Here is a 7,010-nt window from a genome sequence, read left to right as displayed (position 1 = left end):
GACTTTCTCGAGTGCCCTCCACCAGACGACAATGCCATAGAACATTATAGGTTTAATAATGGTCTCACACAACCATAAAACCACTTTCGGTGAGAGACCCCACCTTTTTTCAATAGCCCCTCTACAGCAGTAAAGAGCTACCGAAGCCTTTCTTACCCTCTCCTCAATGTTTGGCTTCCATGAGAGCTTCCTATCAAGAATAAGCGCCAGGTATTTCACCTTATCCGCAGGTTGCAAACTGGAGCCTCCCAATGAGGGGAGAGTAACATTTGGAATTTTATATCTTCTTGTGAATAAGACGAGTTCCGTTTTACTCGGGTTTATTGTTAAGACACTTCTATGCGCCCCGCGGGTTACCATTTCTAGGAAACCTTGGGTCATTTCATATATGGTGTTTAGGAATTTTCCTTTGACCAAAAGGGCTACATCATCAGCATAGGCCGTCACTCGACAGCCTTGATTTTCAAGTTCCTCCAGTAGGTCGTTCACCACCAGGATCCAGAGCAAAGGGGAGAGAACGCCACCTTGCGGGGTACCCCTATTTACAGTCCGGAGCGCATTTACGCTTCCCCACTCCGCAAAGACAGTTCTGTCGCTGAGCAGACCGTAAATGAGGTGCTTAAGGTTCGCTTCTACCTTACATTGTTAAAGGCCCCCTCGATATCGAGGAAGGTACCTACCGCGTAATCATTATTTAAGAGGGCTTCCTCTATCCACGACACTACAGAGTGCAAGGCGGTGTCCACCGACCTGCCCTTACAGTAGGCGTGTTGAACTTTAATAAGCTTATTTCTAGGAATTTTGTCCCGGATGTACAGATCCATGAGCCTCTCCAGCGTCTTCAAGAGGAATGAGGAGAGGCCAATAGGCCTGAAATCTTTTGCAGTAACATGAGAGCTTTTACCAGCTTTTGGGATGAAAGACACCTTAACCTGTCTCCAAGCCTCCGGAATATGACCCAGTCTGACGCAGTTCGCGTAGATCGGTGCCAGCCAGCTGCATGGTACCTTGGCAGCTCGCTGTAGCTGCGCAGGTATAATGCCGTCTAGTCCGGGGGACTTAAAAGGTTTGAAAGAATTCAACGACCAGGTTAGGTGGCGATCATCCAGAAGGTTTACGAAGGCGCTTTCGCCCCCTTGAAGCTCTCCGAGGGAAGCTCTTTCCACAGATTGGTTTTTTGGGAAATGAGCATCCAAAAGTAGCTTTAGTGACTCCTCACTGCTCGAGGTCCACTCCCCAGCACCATCTCTCAAGTAACCAACGGAAATTGGGCTCTTGGACAGAATACGCCTAAATCTCGAGGACTCCTTTCTACTGCTTTCGCAGTAGGCTCTCCAAGAAGACCGTTTGGCCTTCTTCATTTCAGACTTAAAAATGGCAAGTCCTGCCTTATACAAAGCCCAATCGTCACCTAGACCACTTCTACGGGCTTTATTGAAGAACCTTCGACTAGAAGATCTGAGCTCCGAGAGTTCCGGCGTCCACCAAAGAGGTTTCCCTTTGCCTTTCTGAGATCTCAGAGGACAGGAACTTTTAAGGGCCATCCTGCACCCAGAGCTGAAAACTTCGACACACTCATCAATCGCATTGGCCGAGAGAACTGAGTCTCGTGGGGGCGCTGCCGGAAGAGCTGAACGAAGCTTCCTACAATATAGAACCCAATTTGTATTCCTAAGGTTCCTAAAAGGTTTGCGTACTGGACAGGCTCTGTCCAGATTGAAACTGATATACCTATAGTCCGAAAAGGAGTGATCATTGAGAACCTTCCATTCCGAGATCAAAGGTACGGCGTCTAAAGATACTAGGGTAAGGTCGAGGACTTCCTCCCTACCCGCAGTCACGAACGTAGGGGAGTTCCCCCTATTGCATATAAATAAATCAACGCTACTTATAGAATCAAAGAGCGACTCACCTCTAACGTTTATGTCCGAGCTTCCCCAGACAGTATGTCTTGCGTGATGGCGTTGACTTTCCTCCGCAAGGCCTCCCAGAGAGCCTTTCTCAGTATAACGGGAGGTGGTTCCACCTCGTCGTCGTGCGGCATATAGGCCGAGATTAGCCAGAGTTCTCCGGCATCACCCTCCAATCTGGTGGTCACAACGTCTCCGCTACTGTAATTGGGTAAAAGGAAAACGTTAAGTTCATTACGGACAAGCATACAAGCTCTGATTTTACCTGCGCAGCTAGCTGTCATTAGCTTGTGGCTCTTCGCCCTTAAACCCGATACACCGTTGCTGCTTAGCCACGGCTCCTGCATCAGGACGACGTCGGCCTCGTCCAATCCTAGACGAAGCAATAAGTTGGCGGATGCCGCCTTTGCGTGTTGGAGATTAATTTGCAGGATCTTCATCCTCCAAACTCTTCTCCAACAGTGCGAGTTCCGCACTCTCCATACACTCGGCTCGATCCTCCTCGAACAGTTTGCCGAGATCGAAGACGGATCCATCTCCAATACTCGCCGTGTCCGAGTGGGATGAGTCAACATCCATGCCCGTTTGGGCATCAATTCCCTCCTCTCCCGCTCCTGGAGGTATAGGGACATCGGCTTTGGCATCGGTAGGGAGGACCCGAAGGACCACCTTCTCGAAACCATAGCTGATGACCCCCTTTACATCGCTGAGAGGACCCAAGGACTCCTTGTTCAGAAGTATCAGCGCTTGCCGATATGGCTCCTGAGTTTTCTCTAGCCGAATGACCTTCCAATCTTGAACGGGAAGAGAAGGATTGCAATAACGCAAGATTTCTTCGACACACCCGAGCACGAGGGCGTAGTGGAAGTTTTTCCTTGGCCACCGCCTCGAGCTTAGCCACCTTCCAGACCTCTCCCACCAGGGACACCGCTTCCTTGTACAGAGATGCTGATCTTTCATCAGCACACCTGACAAGCTTGTGGATGCCGTAGTGCCATCCTGCGCTCTCGCAGCTTGGAGGGGGACCAGGGTTTCCTCTGATCACCCTCATGAAAACCGCGGAAATGGCCACCGCGACCCGCTTCCACTCATCGTGGGAGATGGCTCCATCTTCCCTGCTCCGATCGCATAGCCCAAGCTCAATAGACCCCGCAAGTTTGGCGATTTCGCTAAACTTCGGGGCCTCTCCAACCCGAGGTTTCTTACCAAGAGAGGATTCCCCCTCGAACGACCTATGTCGCTTAACCTGCGATTGAGTTTCACCCAATCCCACCGGTTTACCATCGCCACCGTCGCAAGCACCTTCCTAGCCCACTCGAGTGTGCTAGCATGCTGCCCAGGTTTCTGCTCAGCATGCTCGCCACCGTAGCGTTCCAAGATTTTGGCTGCCATGCGGCGGTCCGACTTCAACTTTTTGGACGCCGACACCTGTTTCCTAGCGTTTGCTCCGGGCCCCGGGACTCCTGTGAGCTTAGCAGAGGCTCCTTTACTGGTGCTGGCGACTTCTCCTCGCACATACTAACCGCTGTTTTCGGCAGGCTTCCGCCGACAGCGCCTATCTTGTTGCCCTTTACGGGGGGTATCCTCACCTGCGAAGGTTTTGTTTTTGCGCCGCCTTTCGCGGTAGACGGTTCCGTCGCCGCCGGCAGTGAACCTCCCGGTACACTGTCCGTTTTGAAAGTCGATTCCGACTTTCCATCTCCCAACTCCTGTTTTTTGTTTTGTGGACTGTTCATATTTTAATTGGGTCCCCACTCAGAGCCGCTATACATCTCCCGGAAAGGTAGTCGCCTTTAAAATGGTCCCAAGGTTATCTCAGTTAAGAGGCCAGGACGAGGGTTGACGCACGTCCTTATGGGGCAATGCGTTCAGAGCCGACCAGCGTAAAGAGGGAGTCTTCTCAACGTACACCTACCACATCAACTTAATGATGACGGGAGCGGAACGTACTCCGAGGCCTGCCAGGGTTTTAACGGGACGGAGGCAGCCTTGGCATTAAGCCACCAGCCATTACTGTAGAGTGACACCCCTACATACTCAGGTGGCGGAATACCAAGACCACCAGCCCAGGTAACAACCAAATCCAAAAGAGAAATTTCAAAAATCGTAGTCCGTGTCGGTCCAGGGTCGTAGTCCGTGAGGAGCTTCAAAAAGGCCGTGGAGGCCGCAGGTCATTTAGCGTTACCCAGGATCCACCACTAGGAGGCGACCCGCTCTACATCCCAAAAAATTCTATTGGACTTTATGCCGAATATATGGGTCCCATTGTATGTTATCTGAGTAAAATTACATCAATAAATTGCGAGAGTATGCAATGTTCGGTTGCACCTGAACTTAGCCTTTCCTTACTTGTTTTTTTATGTGCGTTGATTTTTTTGTGCTATTATAAAATACTATTATAAAGACGAAAGATTTGTATGTATGTTTGTATTGAATAAAATGTGCCGATTTCAAAAATTCTTTAATCATTGGAAAGTTACATTCACCCCGAGTAACATAGGCTATATTGCCTAGAATCTCAACTCTGGAAATAGTTGCCATGTGAGGCTATCGAAAAGACTTCGTGATGGAGAATCTTAATCTGACACTGAAAATCGTCTTGCAAGTTATTCTCTTCGCATAGCAATCGCGTGCCAGAGAGTCGGGTAACGAGTGCTCGCAGATGCTTGATGAACAAAATTTCAAAACCTCCCAAGTACGCGCTTGTGAGTCGAGTACGGAGCGTGTGCAACGACTTGAAGACAAAATATTAGAAATATACAAGGTCGCACTAGGATGTCGAGCTGTGAGTGTTCCCAACGCGTTGCAACGCCTTCATAATCAGAGAGAAAGACAACGGACACAAAAGACTAGAGGTCGTAATCAAGTTTTAGATCATTGCAAATAAAATATAATTTAATGTTCGAATTGTCCTCATTTTACTTTTTTAAAATGAACCCACGCAAGAAATGGTAAGTACATACATATGTAAGGGAGAGTGTATATAAATGTGTAAAAACTTATAATTTTTAAAAATGTTTGTTTAAGCCCGTGCGAAGCCGGAGTGGTCTGCTAGTTGTTAATATATTTGCACATAATGTAATTAGAAAAATAGAAATTTAAATCATTTGCTTACGTTTTTGTATCTTGTTTATTGTATCCATCACCATAGCAAAGATATGCCATTTTTGGGCAGTGTTGCCAAATCAAATTTAGTAAATTCTGCATTAAGATAGATCGAATGCGCAAGTTAATGCAAATCAACAGTTGATAGTATGGCGTTTTTTGGCAGCACGCCGCCCTGGTTGCTATGTCCAATATGTGTACATCAAATTTTTTGGACGTCAAAAGATAGAGAGGACTCCAAATGAATGAAATGTAAGACTTATATAGACAATAGCATTTCTCTAAAAATTTTATTTTATGTGTGGTTTCGCACTACCAACACACACATTTAACATCTAACTACAGGTGAAATATAAATAATAGAATAAATTTTCAAATTACAATATTTGCGCCATATATTCTTGTATTTGTATATTGTTGTTGTTATTGTTATCATATCAGCGACAAAATATTCAGATGCATTAAAGGTATATGCAAGCAACTATATTAACCCAAGCAAATGTATATTAAAATGATATCTTCGCATATAGAATTAACAAAAATATAGAAAAATAGAAACTAATCGTTTATTATATAATATATAATAATTAGCTGAATTGAACCCAAACATTCAAATAAAATGTACTCAAACAGTTAAATGTTACACAAGTTTTTTTTATTCATAAGCATGTCGTACCGAAAGGTAAGTAAAATAAAGTTAATGTTAGTTATAAAATAACTCTTCATTGCTAAATCCGCTTTGAATTGATAGCTATGGAAAAAATTGTTATTGTAAAGTGGATGGTGCTACGAACATGACAGCCTTTTCCGTACCGTGGGCAGATTCATGGTGGGCTTCAAGCGTATGTCAAATTACTCGTTCTGATATTATGCTCTATATATCATATGTATGCTCTCACGTCACTGGTGCCAGTCATAGCTTTGAAGTTGTAGTTAGATAATTTTGTCTACCTTGGAACCAGCATAAACAACGCGAACCACTCTTCCCAAAAACACTTCGGTTCATGAAGTTTTCTAACTAAACTATAAGAATTCTTTGGTACTCCGAAGTTCGTCCTACCAAGATGTTTCAGCCGTAGAGAAAGTCTAAATCTCCCCTTCCAGCATCCATCAGGATATTTAGCCTCACGGCATGTAACCCCATCGGGTAGTGTACAGTAAGGACTCTGTCATTACGGCGAGCTGAACTTTGCTAAGAGCAAATAGCTCAGTTTATCTCCTGCGACCCAATTTAGGCCAGAATGATCTCTCAGTCGCACAGTAACTGGTCGTTGCCCAACGTCTAACTTGTTCATTCGACGTCCACTGATTCAACGTGAAGTGTCAGGAGGATGGTGAGGCACTAGGTTGTATCCAATCTGCTGAGATTTCTGCTTCGGTTTCCTTACGAGTCACATATTAAAGTAGCTGGAAGATATGGATAGAGAGGCTAAGCACTCCTTGACTAGCTTTGAGGGAACAGTCAGCGAACACATGGCTAGGATTGCCGCTCTACTATTCGAGTATATGTATGTACTTCTGTGTATTCTATCAGTTGCTGTATTTATGGCAGCCACCTCCGCCTGAAAAACGCCAAGCCATATGCCAAGCTCCTTGCAGCAGACTCGTCCTCCAACTTTCCCTCTGAACTTAGATCCATCCGTGAAAAGGGTCACCGCGTCCCTTCCTCACCAGCTACGTCCTGTCCACATCTCTCTTGTAGGAATGCGGACAGAGCAGAGGCGAGAGGGTTAGTCTTCGCAATACAGTGATCCAGATTTCCAGGGATGTTAATATGTGTGGTTTGAAGTCGAAATCACTAAGAGCTCAATAAGTGTTGAATTGCTTTCAACATCATCTTAACATTGGATAATGGTCGTCACACCATTCAGTTTAATAAGATAATTTATATCTAAAAACTACTGCATATAAATAACTAACTTCGTTTTTAACATTTCCCTTGCAACCATATGAAACTACACCTACGTATCTTATTTGCACTTAATGCTAATTTAT

The sequence above is a fragment of the Zeugodacus cucurbitae genome, chromosome X, assembly GCF_028554725.1.
Source record: "Zeugodacus cucurbitae isolate PBARC_wt_2022May chromosome X, idZeuCucr1.2, whole genome shotgun sequence".
Classification (NCBI taxonomy): domain Eukaryota; kingdom Metazoa; phylum Arthropoda; class Insecta; order Diptera; family Tephritidae; genus Zeugodacus; species Zeugodacus cucurbitae.
Note: the sequence above shows the minus strand (reverse complement) of the source record.